Source organism: Rattus norvegicus, chromosome 17 (genome assembly GCF_036323735.1).
Source record: "Rattus norvegicus strain BN/NHsdMcwi chromosome 17, GRCr8, whole genome shotgun sequence".
NCBI classification, from domain to species: domain Eukaryota; kingdom Metazoa; phylum Chordata; class Mammalia; order Rodentia; family Muridae; genus Rattus; species Rattus norvegicus.
In genome coordinates, this window is record NC_086035.1 from 7,356,924 (window position 1) to 7,378,470 (window position 21,547).

Sequence of the window (21,547 nt, forward strand, 5' to 3'; positions counted from 1 at the left end):
CTTTTGGGGTCTCGAGCCCCTTCAAGCTCTTCCAGTTCTTTCTCTGATTCCTTCAACGGGGGTCCTATTCTCAGTTCAGTGGTTTGCTGCTGGCATTCGCCTCTGTATTTGCTGTATTCTGGCTGTGTCTCTCAGGAGCGATCTACATCTGGCTCCTGTCAGTCTGCACTTCTTTGCTTCATCCATCTTGTCTAATTGGGTGGCTGTATATGTATGGGCCACATGTGGGGCAGGCTCTGAATGGGTGTTCCTTCAGTCTCTGTTTTAATCTTTGCCTCTCTCTTCCCTGCCAAGGGTATTCTTGTTCCCCTTTTAAAGAAGGAGTGAAGCCTTCACATTTTGATCATCCGTCTTGAGTTTCATTTGTTCTAGGCATTTAGGGTAATTCAAGCATTTGGGCTAATAGCCACTTATCAGTGAGAAGCAGCATCCTTCTATAGCCTCTGCATCAGCTCCTGCCTCCAGGTTCCTGCCTTGTGTGAGTTCCTGTCCTGACTTCCTTCTGTGATGATGGCCTGGGAGGATTTAGGAGTGTAAATAAATCCTTTCCTCCCCAGCTGGCTTTTTTGGTTATGGTGTTTCATTACAACAATAGAAACCCCAAACTAAGACAATATACATGGACAGTAGCCAAAAAACAAACCAACAAACAAAAGCCTTTCAGGAGGAGATAGGAGAGGATGCCATCTTTAGTAGGAATTCTGGGTTAGAAAATTAATTATGGCACACCAGCCCCCCCTGTGAATCTTCACCCTCCTCCAAACTCAACTGCTAACATCACCCCCACGCTCTCTTTCATCTCCTGTCCTGTTGTTGGGGCTTGCCTCTGGGGTTCCTGTTCAAGTTTCTAAATTCTCCATTCCAGTATTTCCCTCAGGTTGGGGTTTCTTTATGGAGTGCACTTTCACTTTGAGGTCCCGAAATGTTTTATTCATTCCCTTCCATTGTTTGCTGGTGTTGCCATAGATTTCTTTAAGGGATTTATTCATTTCCTCTCTAAGGGTTGCTACTGTGTTCATAAGGACGTTTTGAGGTCTTTGTCCTGTGCTTCAGCTGTGATGTGGTTCTCAGGGCCTGCTGTGGTACTGTTGCAGGGCTCTAGGGGAGACCTACCATCCTGATTGTTACTGTGTTTTCATACCGCCATCTAGGTATTTGGGTTTGGAAAGACTCTAAGACCAGGTGTTAATATCTAGTCTTGTTTGCCTTGGGTAGGAACTGCGTTCCTTGGCTTCTGTTTGTCCTCTCTGGTTCTTAGGAGGGTGTGCTGCCTGGGAGGGACTTATTTGGGGATCCTGTTAGGTATGGCCACTAAGGGTTCCGGGTAAATGTGTCTCTAGGTATTCAGAGATGACACTTAGGAATGGGGGTGGGTTGGGGGCGGGGGCTAAGGGGCTCCCAATGAGAAAGGAAAGCAGGATTCAACAAGGATCTGTTTAGTCCCCTGGGAACAGGGGCCAGAAGTGAGGAGAGTTCACCACAGGCCTAGAAATGGGGGCCGGATGCTATAGAGCTGTGGATGAGCCTGAGGGGTGGATTTGGAAGAAAGGAGAGAGAGTGAAGAACCGAGGCTTGCCCGTCTGCTTCCCTGGCCTAGTTGTTTCTGTGGCAGGCTTGGCTGATGGGTCCCCTGGGAATGCCTGCCAGAGCTGGGGTCCGCTCTAACAGGATGACTGGAGAACAGAGTTGGAGGAGATCTGTGGGAGCCTCTGGAGAGGGGTCAGAGAGGAAGGGAAGCCAGTGATCTGACACCAAGAGGAGGGTGAGACTGGGGGATTGGATTGAGAGGAGAGAATGGTGAAGATCCTAAGTTAGGCCACGTGCTTTCCTGGCCCACATGGGTGGTCCACGGGTTCCCAGGGGATGCCTGCTGGGGCTGGGGACTGGGGTAAAGCAATGAAGGGGAAAACAGAGGTTGACAGGGAGACCTGTGTGAGAAACTGAAGGGGAGACCTGTGTGAGTCCCTAGAGGGGAGACCTGTGTGAGCCAATGAAGGGGAGACCTGTGTGAACCCTTGGACATGGGACAGGAGAGAGGGGAGTCATCAGCAAGTTGTCTGCTAGAGAGCTGAGAGAATCTCAGACATTTCAGACACAATAGAAGAAATAGATACAGTGGTCAAAGAAAACATTAAATCTAAAAATGTCCTGGCGCAAAACATCTAGGAATCTGGGACACGCTGAAAAGATCAAATCTAAAAATAATAGGAACAGAGAAAGAAGAAGAAACCCAGGTCAAAGGCACAGAAAATATTTTCAACAAAATCATAAAAGAAAATTTGCTTAACATAAAAAGGGAAATGACTAAGGTACTAGAAGCTTCATATAGGGACACCAAATAGGCTGGAGCAGAAAAGAAATACACCCCGTCCCCCACCAGCACATCATAATCCAAACACTAAGTATACAGAACAAAAAGGAATATAAAAAGCTACAAGGGAAAAAAGACCAAGGAACATATGAAGGCAGACCTATGAGAATAACACCTGAATTCTCAATGGAAACTTTAAAAACCTGGACAGAAGTTTCATGTTCATGTGGACTCTAAGAGACCACAGATGCTAGCCCAGACTATTATACCCAGCAAACGTTTTGATTACAAGAGATAGACAAAATAAAACATCTGTGATAAAACCAAGTTCAAGCAATATCTATCTACAAATCTAGCCTTACAGAAAACTCTAACCTAAAGAGATTAACTACATCCAAGAAAACGCAAGGAATAAATATCCCAAACCAGCAAATCAAGAGAAGGGACACACACACACACACACTCATACACACACACACACACACACACACACACACACACACACACACACACACACACACAAACAGGAGCAAACAAACACTGCTCATTGATATCTCTCAACATGAATAGTTTCAATCCCCCCAATAATAAGACACAGACTAACAGAATAGATGCAAAACCTGGATCATCCAAAAACCCAGCCCATAATATCAAGAACAGAATCAGCTCAGGGTAAAAGATATTCTAAACCAATAGACCTAAGAAGGAAGCTGAGTAGCCATTTTAGTGTCTGACAAAACAGACTTCAAACCAAAACTAATCAGAAGAGGCAGGGAAGAAAACTGCATACTCATCCAAAGAAAGATCTACCAAGAGGCCAGTGCAATTCTTAACGTCTATGCCCCAAACACAATAGCACCCACGTTTGTAAAAGAAACACTATTCCATTTTAAAGTACATACTGGTCCTACACACTGATCATGAGAGACTTCAAACCCCACTCTACCAACAGACCAGTCAGCCACACAAATACTAAACAGACTGCTGGAGCTCACTGCAGTTATAAACTAAATGGACCTAACAGTTATTTATAGAATATTTCACCCAAACACAAAAGACTCTATCTTCTCAGCACATCATGGACCTTTCTGCAAAACTAACTACATTCTTGGCCACAAAGCAAGTCTCAACAGACACAAGAAAACTAAAATAACACTGGGTATCCTATCTGACCAGCACAAGTTAAAGCTGGATCTCAACGACAACAGAAACAGCATCTTCAAGGAACCTGAACAACTTGGTATTGAATGAAAAAAAAAAGATACAAGACAGAAATTAATGACGTCTTAGAACTGAATGAATATACAACATGTCCAATCTTATGGAGACAATGAAGGCTATTCCAGAAGGCAAGTTCATAGCATTAGGTGCCGAGAGAGAGAGAGAGAGAGAGAGAGAGAGAGAGAGAGAGAGAGAGAGAGAGAGACAAAGAGAGAGAGACAGAGACAGACAGAGAGACAGAGAGAGACAGAGAGAGAGGTATCTGATACTAGTAACTTAACAGCATACCTGAAAGCACTAAAAAGAGAATAAATCACAAATAAATGGTATAGACAGCAAGAAATCATCAAGCTCGGTGTTGAAATCAATATGACAGAAATAAAATGAAAACAAAGACTCAATGAAGCAGAATTAGCTCTCAAGAAAATACAACGATTGACAAACCTTAGACAGAATATGCAAATTCAAAAGATTAGAAATGAAAAGGCAGACATAACAGACACTGAGGAAATCAAGAGAATCATGAGATCATACTTTAAAAAAATATTCCACCAAATTGGAAAAATCTAAAAGAAATGGATAATTACTTCAATTACTTGATTTAACTTACTAAAGTTAAATCAAGATCAGATAGGCAACTTAAACAGTTGCACGACCTCTAGTGATAAAGAAGCAGTAATTAAAAGTTCACCAACCAACCAACCAATGAACCAACCAATAAACCAACCAAACAAACAAAAACAAAAAACAACTCAGTCAGATGGTGTTATGGCAGAATTCTACAAGATTTTCAAAGAAAAGTTAACGCCAATACACCTCAAATTCATCCACAAATAGAAACAGAAGAAATACTTTCAAATTCATTTTATGAGGTCACAGTTACCCTGTTACCCAAACCACAAAATAAAAAGACTCAACAAAGAAAGAAAATTATAGACCAGTTTCCCTTATGAACATAGTCACAAAAAAAAAAAAAAAAACCAAAACTCAATGAAATACCTGCAAACCAAATCCAAGAGCACATCAAAAAGATCACCAACCATGATCAAGAAGGCTTCATTTCAGAGATGTAGGGATGCCTCAATATATTTTAAAAAATGGAATTCAGCATATGAACAAAATGAAAGAACAAAACCCACTTGATCATCTCATTAATTCATAAAAGACCTTTGACAAAATCCAACACCCCTTCATGATAAAAGTTCTGGAGAGATTGGGGATAAAAGGAACTTAGCTCAACATAATAAAGGCAGTTTACAGCAAGCCTACAGCCAACCTCAACTTAAATGAAGACAAACACAAAGCAATTTCATTAAAATTAGGAACACAATTGTTCAATCTTTCATATCTACTCAATATAATACTTGAGATTTTAGCTACAGCAACACGACCACTGAAGGAGATCAAGAGGATATTAATTGGAAAGGAAGAAGGCAAAGTCTCTTTATTTTCAGATGATAAGATACTATACATAATTGACCCTAAAAATCCCACCAGGTAACTCCTACAGCTGATAAATACTCTCAGCAAAGTATCTAAATACAAAATTTAACTCACAAAAAATTAAATCTCCCTTTTTACAAATGACAAAGGGACTGAGAAATCAGAGAAACAATACTTTTCACAAGAGCCTCAAATAATATGAAATATCTTGGGAGTGTCTCTAACAAAGCAGGTGAAGAATTCATATGATAAAAGCTTCAAGTCATTGAAGAAAGAAATCAAAGATTATCAGAAGATGGAAAGATCTCCTAAGCCCATGGATCAGTAGGATTAATACAGAAAAAAGAAATGGACATTTTGCCAAAAGCAATCTACAGATTCAGTGCAATCTCCATCAAAATTTCAACACAACTCTTTATGGATCTTGAAAATTTTTTTCATATGGAAACACAAAACATCCAGGATAGCTAAGACAATCTTAGACAATAGTAGAACTGCTGGAGGCCCGATTCCTGATTTCAAGAGTACTTCAGAGCTATAGAAATAAAAACAGCATGGCATGGCACAAAACCAAACAGGTGGATGAATGGTATCAAATTGAAGATGCAGATACACAGACATACACACATATGTGTGTGTGTGTGTGTGTGTGTGTGTGTGTGTGTGTGTGTGTATCACTATGCCCATTGATGCCTGACTTTTGATAAAGAAGAAAGGGCTGAAAATAAAAAGACAGTGTCTTCAACAAAGGGTGCTGGTCCAACTGGATGCCTGCATGTAGATGAATTCAAATAGATCCATACTTCTCGCCCAGCACAAACTCGACTCCAACTAGATCAAGGATCTCAACATAAAACCAGATACAATGAGTCTGATAGTTGAGAAAATGGGGACTAGCCTTGGTTGGACTCAGTGGCACAGGAGAAGGCTTTCTGACGTGAACCCTGCTAGCACAGGCACGAAGATCAACGTTAACAAATGGGACCTTACGAAGCTGAGAAGCTTCTACACGGCAAAGGACACTGTCAATCAGTATCTGATATTAAAACAAACAAGAAAAAGAAAAAAGCAGACACCAAGGAAACAAATAAACCCGATCAAAACACCGGGCACTGATCTATACAGAATTTTTGAAAGAGTAAGTTTAAATGGCTGAAAATAACCTAGAAATGTTCAATATTTTTAGCCGTCAGGGAAATGCAAATCAAAAGTACTCTGAGATTCCATCTGACACCCGTCAGAATGGCTAAGATCAATAACACAAGTGATAGCCCATGCTGACGGGAGTGTAGATCAAGGGGAATATTCATCCATTGCTCCTGAGGGTGCAAACTGTTACTGTGGGAATCTGTATGGTGGTCCCTCAAGAAGATGGGTGTAGAGGCTACGGACGCATCACCCGTCAACTCAAAAGCCTATGGCCCGTGGCTTAGGCAGGAAATAGAGGTGGGACATCCGGGCGGAGAAAGGGATTCTGGGATAGTGCCGGGCACAGGAAAACAGGCATAGGAAGATCAGCCCGGGGAGATGTGAGGACACAGACGTGTGGTACGTGGGGTAGGTGACCAGTCATGTGGCAAAATGTAGGTTAAAATAAGTGGGTTGTGGTAGTTAGGATCCAGTCAGAGAAGAGCCTAGCAATGTGGCCAAGGTATTTGTAAATATATTTTGAGTCTGAGTCTTATTTCTAGGAACCTGAGGCTGGGTAGAAGAACCAGACCTAACTTCAACAGATGGGAAAAGATCTACCTCAAGTTCGAGCAACTCTTGGGCACATACCCAAGGGACACTTCATTCTACCACAGACAATTGCTCAACCATGTCACCGCTGCCGTAGTCATAGTAGCCAGAATTTGGAAACAATCCTGATGTCCCTCAGCAGATGAATGGTGAAGAAAAAGTGTTACATCTATACAATGAAGTATTAAAAAATCATGAAATTAGCAAGCAAATGGGTAATATCTCTATGTATCTATCTATCTATCTATCTATCTATCTATCTATCTATCTATCTATCTATCTATATTCCATCCTGATATAACACAGACCCAGAAATAGAAATATGACATGTATTTACTTACATGTGGTGTTAGCTGCTATGTCAATGACAACCAAGCTACAATCCACAGAGCCAGAGGTTAGGTCTAAAATAAGGGACTGGAGCATGGGGTAGGGGGAATGACAGCAGATAGATCTCCCTAGGAAAGAGAAATAAAATAGCTATGAATGGACTGGGGGGCTGAAACGGGATTATCAGGTGGTGAAGGGGAGGGTTATCAAGGGTAGGGATATGGGAGGAGACATATAAAATCCAGGGACTTTTGAGGGCCAGTATAGAAACCTAATACAGTAGAGACTTCCTAAAATATATACATGAATGAAAGCAATCTAAATAAAGCCATCAAGTAATTGAGGGAAACAGAGCTCCCATGGGATATCTCTTGTCACCAAATGAAGCCTCCGGGACTGAGATTGGATTTATTATATCCAGTTGGGTTTTTAGTCACAAGGATCCCCCAAATAACCCAGGATGTTGCCATGACTATACAGGCTATTCTCCACAAACTAATGGCAAGGGTCCGTTGCTGAGGGCAATGCCAAACAAACTCATTGAACAAGGAGAAGTCAAGATGGCGCCTACATACAGCCTTTATCCCTGTGTACTAACTGCTTCGGTACAGGAAGGCACTCTGCACTCTACCAATGGAGGAAAGTGAACACCAACCCGGACACAAAACCTGTGATCTACAATGGTGTCCTACTTGCAACAGACGCAGGCTCAGTGATGTGCAAAGCTTGAGGAGTAACCAAACCAACCTGTGATTTGACTTAAGGTCCACTCCACAAGATGGAACCCATACTCAACACTGATTGGGTGACCAAGAACTGGGGAGCAGATAACCCAAAGACTTAGGGTAAAACGAAATACTACTTTAAAAAAATTTAACAATAGTATAGCTCCTAATGACATTCTGCCATTCTCAGATCAGTGCCTTGCTCAGCCATTTGAAAGGGTGAGAGGGGGGTTGGGGATTTAGCTCAGTGGTAGAGCGCTTGCCTAGCAAACGCAAGGCCCTGGGTTCGGTCCCCAGCTCCAAAAAAAAAGAAAAAAAAAATGAAAGGGTGAGAGGCATTTCACTTTGTCCTCCCAAAATGTAAATCTCGAAGTCCCAATCTCTAGTGCCTGAAAACGGGATCATTTATAGGGGTGGGTGGAAAGTTTCCAGGAGCAATCAGTTTGAAGCAGGCCGCTGGCTGGAGATCTCATAAGACGGTTTGAGCTTAGAGATGGCGAGAGGGAAGACTCTGCCAAGAGACATGAGGGAAGGGAGCTCTCTACAAGGCAAGGAGACTGACTCAGATCAGACCTTGACTTCAGCACAGAAGAATAATCTACCACCCTGACACCTGAACTTCAGAGCTCTGGATCCACAGCTATGAAAATACAATTTCCTTTAAGCCTCTACTCCATGATGTTTTGCTATGGAAACACTGAGAAATTAATCCAAGAATCGGTGTGTGCCACGCACATGTTACACACCCGCTGCCCATTCTGAAGGGAGGGAGGCAGCTAACAAAGGGCTGTGATCTCGGCAGAGCATCAGTGAAGGGCATCTCTCACCTCACTGGGAACATCCCATGCCACGGTTTGAAGGGAGGAATGTGCCATATAGGTGTGGGAATTTGAACATTTCGTCGTCCTCAGTTGTTGGTGATGTTTGGAGATTGTGCAACCTTTTCTTAGCAGGTGGAGCCTGGGGGTGGGAATCAGGCTTATAGGGATATAAATCCTCACCTCACTTCCAGTTTGCTTTGCTGTGTGTTCTGGTTAAAGATGTGATCTCTCAGCTTCCTGCTCCAACTCCTTGTCGTTTCGGATGCCTCCTCTGGAACTATAAACCCAGACAAACTGTCTTTTGTAAGCTTCCCTTACATGTGTTTTTACCATAGCAGCCAAAAGTGACTGACACCCATGGCAAAGGTCAATGCACCACAAGCCTTTATCCTGTAAGGTTAGTCATTCCCAAAGTCAGGCAGTAGCTTCCAGATTTGTCCATGGCCCTTTCTGGTGGATGACCTAATACAAACAGATGTGGCTAGAGTAGCTGCCCAATTTGGATGCTATGTGGCTCATGCACGTCACACATCTGGGCTCCTGCCATCGGATCCAAGCAGAGGACTAGAGTAATTCAATGCTTATCCATCCCCCAGCCCCCAAATGAACTAGCTTCTGGTTGGAGGCTGCACCCTACCCTGAGGTCTGGTCCCCTGGGAACAGAAAGAAGCAGTATGAAATGCCAACAACCACGTTATTTGTCTGAACTGAATTAGTAAAAAGGCTGCCCAGACACGTCTGCTGAGAAAAGGAAGCCATTTCTCTGAGAGAATGAAACTGTAAAAGCAAGAGGGAACAGATATGATTAAGGACACAGGAGAAAGATGGGCCCCAGGAAGGGTGTTTGTCATTTGCACAGGCCTCTTGTGTGCTAAGCGGCATGCCATGGGCTTCGTACTTGTCTTAACAGTCTCCTAAAACCCCGTGCAATACATGTCATTGTCGCCAGTTTGCAAAGGTGGACTCTGAGATGCATACAGATTAAGTAGTTAGCTCGAGATCATGCTGCAGGTTAAGTAAGACTGAAGAGGAAAAGCCTGTGGGTATATAGACTTTGCTTGGAATAAAAAAAATACCCTCTTCTCTTTCCCATAGTCAGGAGGATGGCTAGACGGTAGTGGCCTGGACTACTTCTCTGCTGCTTGAGAGACATCACAGCCCTCCCAGTGACCCTGCCCTGTCCCCTTTTAACTCTGAGCTCTGTTTCATGATGGTGTCTTATGAGCCAGTGTCAGTTGAGTCAAGCCCAGTGGAATTCCCCTGTAGGAGACCAGACCGCAGGATCAGACGTTCTTGTTCCCTCTCTGATGTGCCACTACAAGTTGCCTGGGATTCCTGTGAATGGACCATGAGTAGGAACCAAATGGCTTGTCCATAGAACTCGCCTTTTGGGTTCTAGTGGAGGCACTTCTGGTCCCGGGTGGAGGACTGCCCCTCTAACTTTTCCTTTAAATCCTGACTACGCTTTTGTAAGATCCCCCTCAACAAAGTTCCCTTTAGCTAACCAACTTGTGCTCATCGGTTCTTTCTCTTGATGGACCCGTCGTTGGTACAGAGAAAGCAGATGAAGCAGGGGTGTGGGGCTGGGATCATCCCACTGAGAAAGGGCGATGAGCAGGGTCCCCAGCAGGAAGACACAGGTTAAGATAGAGGTGTCATAAGAAGGGAAACATTCAGGACCACTCAGAGTCGAAGAGAGGTCATGCTGCTTGGTGGCATCCCTTCTGACCGATATGATTTGAAATGCGATCAACTTCCCTCATCTCTGGCCACGTTACCTCAGAGAAGGTAAACAGAACTGTGATCACCACAGCCTCTCACAGGAGAAAGAAGAGGGAATGGCCCTGAGAGCTCTGAGGCCACAGCAGAGTACACCAGGCATTATAGATAAGCAATGCCTCCTACCTGGAAGGGAATGGAGATGCCATAATTTTGTCATGCCAGCCAACTTTCCTCCCTTTGAGGTTGAAGAGACTGAGATAAATATGAGACATGTCAGGCAAATTAAAGATACAAATATTAACAAGGTATTATTACATTATTACCAAGAAGTCTACCTTATTACATTATTACCAAGAAGTCTACCTTATTACATTATTACCAAGAAGTCTACTTTATTACATTATTACCAAGATGTCTACCTTTTATTACATTATTACCAAGAAGTCTACCCTGGTAAATGTCTTTACCTTAGGCTGGTTCTGCCTAAGGAACTGCAGACTGTTAGTTATATCTTTCCTTTTTTTTTTTCTCTTTTTGGTAGAGGCAAATGAAAGAACAAGATAACAGTCGAGATCATGCATCCTTCTCAAAGTCACTAGTCCTGTAGTAATGAACCACAATGAGAATAACCTGAAATATCTTCCAGACAAAGAATTTGAAAGAATAACTGTGTACAAGCAATGAGAGAGAGAGAGAGAGACAGAGAGACAGAGAGAGAGAGACAGAGAACATAATACAACGAGGAAGACAAGCCAATATATGAAAATTGAATTCAATAAAGAGAAGTAATTGTTGAAGAGAAGTCAATCTGATATGGAGCTGGAATTCAACAACACACACACACACACACACACACACACACACACAATTTAGTGGAGAGCATCATCAACAGAACAGATCATACAGAAAACAAAGAGTCAAAGCTGGAAGACAAAATAGAAGAATTGGATTATTCAGTAAAATTCAATTCTATCTATAGATCTCTCTCTCTCTCTCTCTCTCTCTCTCTCTCTCTGTGTGTGTGTGTGTGTGTGTGTGTGTGTGTGTGTGTAAAACATTGGTGAACTTTGGGACATTAAGAAAAGAACTAGCCTTCAAATGATGGACATAGAAGAAGAGGAAGAGAAGGAGGAGAAGGGGAGAAAGAGGAGGAGAGAGAGAGGAGAAAGAGGAGGAAGAAGAGGAGGAGGAGGAAGATGAGGAGGGAGAAGAGGAGGAGGAAAAAGAGGAGGGGAAGGAGGAGGGGGAGGGGAAGGAGGAGGAGGAGGAAGAAGAAGAACCACCACCACCACCACCATCATCATCATCATCATCATCCTGAAGGCATAGAGAATAATTTCAATAAAGCCATAGAAGAACATTTCCACACCACGCAGGCATATAGAATACCAAATAGACAGGACCAGCAAAGAAACTTCCACGACATATTATACTTAAGACTTTAAAAACACAGAATAAAAAGATGGCATTAAAAGTTGCATGAAAGGTAAAGTGAGGCCCATCAGGATGAATCAGTAACTTTTAACAACAGAAGAACCTGGAAGATAAACCCCAAGTTCTGAAAGACATCAACTATCAGCCTGGAATATGATACCCAACGAAACTATCCATTAAAATTAAAAGATAAATGAAAGCTTCCCATGACTAATAATAGATTAATAGAAATATTAAAAATATTAATAGAAATAGAAATTAAATAGAAATAGAAAACTAAGCCATCTCTCTGGAGTTTACTTCAGTTTAAAGAGAAAGATAAATACACCCAGGAGGCACATGGGATAAATTAACAGTGCTAAGACTACTTGCTGCTTTTTTAAACAAAATTCCCAATTGTTCAATTCACCAAATGAAGACTCAGGAACCAGATGCTGTGGGGAAAGCCTGCTGGCTTAGAGAGGCAGAGGAAGGCCCCAGCTGACCTCCCTCCTCAACTGACTACCAGGAGGGAAAAACAGCTCTCCTTCACACTGTTTTAAAAACCCCTTCCTACTGAATGTCCCTCCTTTACACTTCCTGTTCATCTCTCTATCTGTCCTCCTGACTTCCTGTCCCTCTGTTCATTTTTCCTATGTTCACTCCCTGTCAGCTGGTTGCTTGATTCGCCCCTTGACCTATGGCTGACTTTATTCAATCTTGATTACAATCAACAGGGTGCTCTCGGATTAAAGATGTGTGCTAGGGCTGAGCCATACAACTAGAACAGGTTTGAACAGGTTCTTCCGGTACACAATCTCAGCGTGATCAAATATCCTGCAACACCATTGGACTAACAGTGTTCACTAGGGCTGGGTCATGCCACAACTAGAGATGGGTTTTTCCAGGATACGACCTCAGGGTTCACAGTGCAATCAATTATCCTGCAACAATGATTAGAGACGTAAAAAGACACCAAAAAGTCAACAAGATGTAGGGATTAATGTACACCTTTCAGTAATTCCTCCAATAAAAAAGAAGAAACTTACTAGCGTATTGGATTAGAAAACAGAACCCGTCCTTTTGTTGCTTCTAAGAATCATGCCTCACTTACAAATGTTGTAGACTCAAAACCCCCAGTCCCCTGTACGGGCAGAGCAGCAGATCTGATGGCCACATTTCTTTGCTCGTGAGTGTGTCTGGACAATTTGAAGTCTCCAGCTGGAATGTAAACTCTCCTGTAAAACATACCATTGGTGTGTAAAGCACGGAGAGGTCCAGGTCGGTGATCTAAGCTGGCCATCCCGCATGTGTTTGGCAATCTACCAAGCCGCTTCTTAAACGCAGCCACACTAAGATTGGGGGGCAGACTGGCTTACTTGGGAGTTTGAGCTTTTGTCTTTTCCCGGGCTGGCAGCATGCTGTATGATAACTCCTCCCTTTGTTAGGTTTCAGGAGTGAACCACAGCTCAAGGTCAACCACAGGACCAGGGGGGCGAAAGTGGATTCTCTGTAGAGCGGCTGAGGGTGATGGGAATAAACACCAGCGTTCTGTAGCCTAGGCGTATCCGTGCATTTTTAGTTTATCATATACCACCCCCATGGCCTCACTGAAAGGCAATCCCACTGTGGGCGATGCATGGACGTATACATTTACAATTAAGTAAATTATATGTTTCTATAAGCATAGCTACATTTTATGAGTGATACATTAAAGAAACGATACCCTAAAAGATGAAATAGGCTTAAACGTTATCACTACCACGTATATATTGATAGGCTTATGGGCAGCTCTTATCTCTGTGTAATACATTAATGTACAGTGGCATACCACACAGTGAAAAAATAAATGCTGAAAGCCTAAGAGCAGAAATAAGAGGAAATTTAACCATGGAATAATTAAGGAAAAGCAAGGGCAGGTAGCCAGGATCTAAAAGGACTCTGCGTTGAGTGTGGGGCTAGAGAAGACACTCTGCCCTTGACGCTTCAGACTGGCATGTGACTAATAAAACACAGCGACGTCTAGACGCTGAAATAGATAATAAACAAACCGTAAAATGTCTTGTGAATAGAGGCCCTGGAAGATGATCTATTACAAAATAGGAAAATAGGCCCAGAGACACAAGCAATGCCCTGGCAGAATCATTGGCATTTACCAGGTAGGCAGCCGGTTGCCAATGGGCAAAGTCACGTGGTGCGACCAAAGACGGAGAGAGAAGAAGCTGCCTTTGTGTTGTAGTCCTTCAGGCTAGGAAGAGTCGCCCACACTCTACCATGGTCCTCAAAGACCATATGTTGTCCCACCACCGTTGGGTCCGCTGGCATCAGAGAAAGGCCAGCTGGCTTACATGGGACTCTCGGCCCACACTAAGACTGGGCTCGCGGGCTCTTGTAATCCCTCGAGCTAATTGGACACTGTTTCTACACCCAGATGCTTTCAAAAATCTGCATGATGATTCAGAGGTATTATGATTAATCTCATATTGAAAAGGACATCTGTGAAACCGCATCCTCTAAATGTCTTCCAATGACGTCTCCCCCCCACCCCCTTGTTCGCGGCGGCGTAGACAGCCCCTGCAGGGTGGAAAGGATCGAGGAGGTATCAGGTGACCTTCAACTTCTGCTGTTCCAAGTTGGAACTCATCGTCATCCTCCGGTAATTAGTTTGGATCAATTAAACTTTTGGCTGTGTTCCTGGAAGCTTCCCCCAGTCTGAGCTGAAAAGCTGCTCTACTTCCCTTATGGCAAGAGAGGACCTCTGCTGTGGTGTTGAAACCAGGACACTGCTCGGCTCCCTCCAGAGGGAGCCATAGCTCCTGACTCTGTCTCTGGGACCAGAGGCTCCAGTGAGCAGAAATATACTGCAGCCAAAGGGGAGTCTTTGCTCTCATACCCACCCCTGGCCGGTTCCTAAATGAAAGGCCCTCAGCCCATCACACATGTCGCATCACGGCAAAGCGGTCTACACTTCTGTGTCCCTCGGAGGACTGTCAGGACCTTGAGGGAAACGATTGGCTTGGATTTATCCTGGGGTATCCAGGGCTAGATGGTTGAATGAATGATTCATCTTGTCTCACAGACACACGCAGTGGAGGCTGGAGAGACGGCTCAGCCGTAATGGCTGCTCTCGAAGAAGACTTGGGTTTGGTTCCCAGCTCCCACAGGCAGCTCGCAACTCTGTAACTCCAGTCTCAGAGGATCTGAACCCTCTTCTGACCTCTGCGGATGTGGGGGAACCCTCTTCTGACCTCTGCGAGCACCGTGCATGCACATGGCACACAGGCATATGTGCTGGAAAAACACTCATACACGTAAAATAAATCTCCTAAAAAGTTAGCATGCGGTGATTGTGAGCAACTTAGAACACGCTTTGGAAATGCCTTGTTACACGACAAGAGCATTTCTAAGTCATGTTTCTAGACTGTTCCATTTAACCTTCACAGCACGCCCGTGAGAGTACATTATCAGTGTGCCTATTTGACAAAAATGAGGCAACTGTGAGTTCAAGGCCAGCCAGAAGGAGTTCGAGAACAGCCAGGCTACACAAAGAAACCCTGTTCACCACCCCACCCCACCCCCAAAAACAAACATCAAAAAGAGAAAATAATTACATCACCAAGATAATGTAACTAGTGAGAAGCTTGAGAGTCAGCTCTTTCCTGCCTCTGACTGGAGTCTTCATTTGTGGACAGCGGAGAGAGCGGTACCACGTGAGGCAGGTAGGGAGTGGGGCACGCTGGCTGGGCAATGTGAAAATGCGTCCTGGCCGACTGGGATTGTAAATGAGGCATGGAGGGTGGGTTTTAACCGTGTGAGAACTGTAGAGGCAATAAGGTGTTTCCAACAGGGAGGCCATGGTGGCCAATGTTGGGATTGTGATCATCCTCACTTATCCCTGAGACGAGGGTAGAGTTGGGTAGGAGAGGAGCTTAGGATCAAATTGGGTTTGAGCCAACCTTAAACCTTATCCCTGTCCTGAGATCTGTTCAGAAAACCATAAAAAAAGACTTCAGCCCACACTCTTGATCAGCAAGTGTCTGACAGGATTGAACCCAATGGGAAAAGAAAGCAAGGGGGTCTATGTTCATACCAAGCTAGCATGGGCATTAGTTCCCTACCAGAAGCTGCCTACCGCTCCCCAGCAGCCTTGCTGAGCTCTGGGAGAATGGCAAAAGGCAGGGGAATGGGAGAAATCAGAGCCAGCTCACAAAGACGCAGAAAACCCCTAAGAACGGTGCAGGAGGGTTGGGCGCTCAGAAAGCATGAATGCAGAAGGGCGCTTGGATAGGTTTTAGGGCAAACAAATGCTGCTCCATTTCGTCTAGCAGTGGGGCCCAGGGGATATGACAAGGTCAGGGTGTGGAAGGGATCAGCAGCTCAGGTATTGAAGCCATCAAGGGTGTGGGAAAGAGAATCAATAGTTAGAACGGTTTTGATGTGCCAGGCAATGTGCCAGGCACTCTGTATGTATCATCTAATTAAATTCTTACAGCCCACTTCTAGGAGAAGGGACTCAGAAAGGTTAATTGACTTGCCTGAAATCATCCAGTTTTTAAGTTTTCGAATCACATCTGAAAGCCGACTCTGCCGGGCTCTCCCCACTTGGCACTGTGAGCGCTTCCGCAAATGCCTTCCTCGTGTGTTCCTGGGCACTGAGGATGATCTATCCCACCATAAAGCAGATGTCCTGACCACCAACCCACGGAAAGGCTCCAATTGTACAAATAAACACAAAGGCTGTTTTACACCTGCTCTTAGGAGACACGAGACACCATTGTAGGCTGCTGTACTTGGCCATGAAGGAGTATAAGTAAAGGAGTCACCATTGCTACTAGCACAGGGTTAATATGAAATAAGGGTAACTTGCTGGCATTGGAAGCACTCAGCATCGCTCCAGGGGTTTCAGAAATTGTGTCGTGGTTATGAATCACAACATTAGAAATTTCTTAAAAAAAAACCAAAAACCCTTTGATGTTCCACAACGATAATTCGCTAGACCTTGCCTACCGGTCCTGGAGGTTTATGGAGAAAGTTCTGAAATCACAGAGAAGCACAGAGGCCAGTCCTAAGCCCCGTGTAGAGGTTCTCAGGAGCTCATGCTGAATTTTTCTCAAGCCTACTCTTCCATGCGTTCTTACAGATAACATTTGCTGCACACCCACATCGTTCCGGTCCCTTAGATATTATCATAGGCACTGTCTCGACTCCGTGTCTTTCCTAACGGGCTGCAATGGGCGAAGACCTGAAGGCTGTTTGTCTCTCTCAGAGATGACGCCTGTTAATCTGTCTACAGTATTTGGTTAAAGCAACGCGGCTTCAATTTCTTTACTGCAATAAATCAACACATATAAAATTATTTCTCCGGGACAGACTGTGACTGGCAGAAGAAATTTGTGTGCTTTTTCTGCAACATCTCAAGTTCCCATTATGGATTCTTTTGCTGACTGAAGCGATTTCTCTGAGAACTTATGAGCATAAATACATGTATAGCCTATCTCACACGCATGTAACCGTCTTGGTGTTCTACTGCTGTGAACAGACACCATGACCAAGACAACTCTTATAAGGACATTTCATCAGGGCTGACTTACAGGTTCAGAGGTTCAGTCCATCATCATCAAGGCAGGAATATAGCAGCATCCAGGCAGGCATGGGGCAGAAGGAGCTGAGAGTTCTACATCTTCATCTGAAGGCTGCTAGCAGAATACTGACTTCCAGGCAGCTAGGGTGAGGGTCTTAAAGCCCACGCCCACAGTGACACACCTACTCTAACAAGGCCACACCCACTCCAACAAGGCCACACCTACTCCAACAAAGTCACACCTACTATAACAGGGCCACACCTACTACAACAGGGCCACATCTACTCCAACAGGGCTATACCTACCAACAGTGCCATTCCCTGGGCCAAGTATATACAAACCATCACAGTACCCAAGAGTGTTCTCTTGTTCTTTTACATTTGATTTGTCAGTTACCAGTTTTTCTCTAGCTCTTTCTTACTCTCTGCAGTTCAGTGCCACGGAAGAAACTTTAGAGTTATTCAAATACGTGTGTGTGTGTGTGTGTGTGTGTGTGTGTGTGTGTGTGTGTAGGGGGCGGGGTGTTTGAGGAGAGTTGTTCGTGAATCACATAAAACAGTATGTGTGTAAATTTATTTTACAATTAAAATGGATTTATTTCATGGCTCTATCTAGATGTGAGTGAAATTCTTTTATCCCACTGGAGAATATGTTTCCTTGCCTCTGTATTTGCCATTAAAATCCCTTCTGATTAAAACATATTTCTGCAGAACTTTCTCTTGTTAAATTCTCTACCTTTGATTAAATATCGGGGATTCTGTGTGTTTTCCTTTTAAAAATGCTAACTGGCTTGTCTGCTTTCTGTTTTTTTCCTGTATTTATTACTATTTCCGTTTTAAACACTTGCTGCATTCCCCTAATTATTTTGTTTTATGTGTTCTGCCTGCATTTACGTCTGTGTATCATGTGTGTACCGTGCCTATGGAGGCCACAAGGAAGCACTGGATGCATTGGGATTGGGATTACAGGGGGTCACAAGCCACCATGTGGGTGCTGGGAATGGAGCCTAGGTCCTCTGTAAAGTGGTTGTACCACTTTACGGCTTCTAATTAATTAAATATTTTAAAATATATTATTGTAACATTAAATTGGATTTTTAGCGATTTCCAATCTTCAGTGATGCCTGCAGAGGCTTAACCCTACCCTCTCATTCTACAGGTCACGTGCTATCAGTCCTCCTCCTTGACTTAGACTGTTAGATTTTCGGTCTAGTTAATCATATATATATATATATATATATATATATATATATATATATATATATATATATATTCTAGTTAATCTGTTTCTGTTTCATGAAGACCATGCTTCTTACTATTCTATTAAGTATCGAACTAATTTACTGAACCTTTTTTTCCCTGTAGTCCATTGTCTTTAAGGGTGGTCTGTTTTGTTTTGTTTTTTTTTTTTTAATTTAATCTAACATCTATTCACCAATCCTGTAGAACACAGATAGATCCCAGAGATGTTCTGCCTTGAAGAATGTGGGCTTTCTCCAGTCCCTAATAGTCCTACATATGTTATCGCCCCCTCGTAGACACATCTCTTTGATTTAAAAAAGCAGTTCCTATGTATGTGTTTTGCCTGCGTGGGTTTATGTGCACCAGGTACATGCAAGTGCCCACAGAGGCCAGGGGCTTTCAGATCCCCCTGGAGCTGGAATTACAGGTGGTTATAAGCAGTTTGAAAGTCACCCAAGCCCTCAACAGGACCAGTCAGATCTGTTAACCATGGGGGCATCTCCCCTGCCCTGTCTCTACCAGTTTGATTAGTACCTCTAACTTTTATTAAAAGCGCTCACTTCTTTCTTCTTCCCTTTGACCACCAAGTTCCCAAACATTCTTCTTACCAGGACGCATTCCACCTCGGCAAGACAGGAGACCTGTGTGTAGCAGCCGTGTGAACAATCATCTTCATTTATGTCTCTAATTCATAAAACATAGATTACCATCAGTTTCTAATGCAGTGGGCAGTCATGCTTAATTATTTTTTACATCATTTCCCACTAATGTGTTTAGGGGAAGTGATTATTGGAGATGTGTGTGAAACAGTAAAGACGCCATTTGGGAGACAGATGGTCCATGGCATGCAGGAATCATATCTATCAGCAGGAAAACGGAATTATGTTCCTCGTGGCATGCAGGTGGGTGGGGCCCCATGTTTGGGCCTGTGCTTGTATCTTCCTGTGGTTGGGGGGGGGGCAGCAGCCATGGCTCCTTATGTGAACCTAGGGCCAGCAGACAGAGTTTGATATGGAAGCAAAATGATGTATACTGTGAAGTGTCAAGCTCCCAGGATTTCTGCAGGAACAATGTTTCTTTTCCATACTTCAAGCTGGTGTGGCCACTCAGAAGCCATTGCTCTGTTGAAAATATTCAGTTATAAAAAGCTGGCAATTGTCTTTCAGTAATACTCATTTCTGTGACTGGAGGCAGAGACAGAAGTTGTAGACAGAGGGATAGGTATCCAAACGTAATCCCACTTCCCTTCTGGGTCCAGTGGTCTTCTGTTTGCCTTCTCGGTGGTATGACAAACCTGACTGATCGCTAATTCAGTCTGTCAGCTTTTGTCTAGCAAATATGCGTGGTGTGCAGCGTGGGACCTGATGGAAGGTGATGTTGCAGGCAAAGATGTATCCAGCAGCAGGGATGAGTGCAACAATGTATCCAGTGCCGTGCAGGGGGTCATGAAGGGTCTTACAGCCCATCCTGGACACCCAGGGTGCCATCTTGAGAGGAGCCACAGTCTGAGACTGGACTGCTCCAAGGGCTACTCCCATCTTTGGAACTCAGGCAGCTGCCTTACAAACTCAGCTTGGCTCAGTATGAGCTAAGTATGAGTACGCCCTGCACTGTACAAGACAGACATTGTAATTATGGGAAAAGAGTCATAAACTGTAGTACCAGATGAGAGGGAGAGGTGGCTCAGCGGTTAAGAGCATTTGCAGAAAACTAGGGCTCAGTTCCCAGCACCTACATGATAGCTCACAACTGCTTGTAACTCCAGCCCCAAATGCTATATACATAAATAAAAGTAAATAAATTAGTTAATTAATAAAAAATAGCATGAAACCATATATCATTGTGGTAGCTACTAGCTAAGTCAATAATGTGCTTCAGAATGAACTTAACCAAGGAAAGAAAAGTCTTCTAGAAAGCAAATCTTAAAATATCAAAGAAAACACAAAAGGAAAGAAAATCCTTTTAAATTCATGGGTTGGAGAATTAATCTTGTTAAAAATGTCTGCTTGTCAGAAATAATTCAGAGATTCAATGGATCCCTCATCGAAATACAATGGCATTCCTTACAGAGCTGGAGAAACCAAGTTAAAATCGGAATGCAACCACAGACACCCGGAACGGTGTCTTAGGGTTTCATTACTGTGAAGAAACACCACAAAGATGAGGACTTTTAAAAAGGACAACATTCGATTGGGGTTGGCTTACAGTTTCAGAGGTTCAGCCATCATCATCATCATGGCAGGAAGCGTAGCAGTGTATAGGCAGACATGGTGCTGGAGGAGGAGTTGAGAGTTCTCTACATCTTAATCTGAAGACCGCAGCCAAGATGAGACTTTCTTTTGCAGGCAAGCCAAGGGGAAGGACTCTCCCCCCACTGGGTGGAGCTTAAGCATAGGAGGCCTCAAAGCCTGCCTACACAGTGATGTAATTCCATCAACAAGGCCACACCTCCTCCAACAAGGCCACACCTCCTCCAACAAGGCCACACCTCCTCCAACAAGGCCACACCTCCTAATGGTGCTATTCTGTGTGGTCAAGCATTCAAATACATAAATCTATGGGAGCCAAACTGATTCAAATGACCACAAATGGCCAAAGCAACCTTGAGCCGAGAGAACAAAGGAGGACATTTGTTGCACATTTCCTCACTGCAGAATATATTGCAAAGCTGCAGCCACCGAAGCAACAAGGTAGAGGCATAGAAAGAGACACGCGAGCAGGTGGGAAAGAATAGAGACTGCAGAGACCCACACCTCCACAGACGGTTCCCACAAAGACACAAAAATACACATTGCAGTAAACAGCGCCTTCAGTAAACGGTGCTGAGCACACTGTATGCCCATGAAGACCACAGGCACTTGACTTCTTTCTGCCCCTGTACTCCACATAAAGTCAACTCAAGAAGGATCAAAACCCAAACGTCAGACGGGAAATTCTGAAACAGCTAAAAGAAGACACAGGTGTGACGTTTTATGGACGCTGCTCTGGGCAGTGGTCT

General features: G+C 43.8%; 1 long non-coding RNA gene across 2 annotated transcripts; it reads left to right on the plus strand.

Annotated features, from left to right (window-relative positions):
- The first annotated feature begins 6,443 nt into the window (after positions 1 to 6,443).
- On the plus strand, positions 6,444 to 6,922 carry LOC134482766 (uncharacterized). 2 transcript variants are annotated; one of them, XR_010059312.1, is made up of 2 exons: positions 6,444 to 6,532; positions 6,667 to 6,922. It is a non-coding gene; the product is annotated as an uncharacterized LOC134482766 (long non-coding RNA). The 2 variants fall into 2 exon arrangements; XR_010059311.1 differs by having other exon boundaries at positions 6,444 to 6,523.
- Positions 6,923 to 21,547: the final 14,625 nt, after the last annotated feature.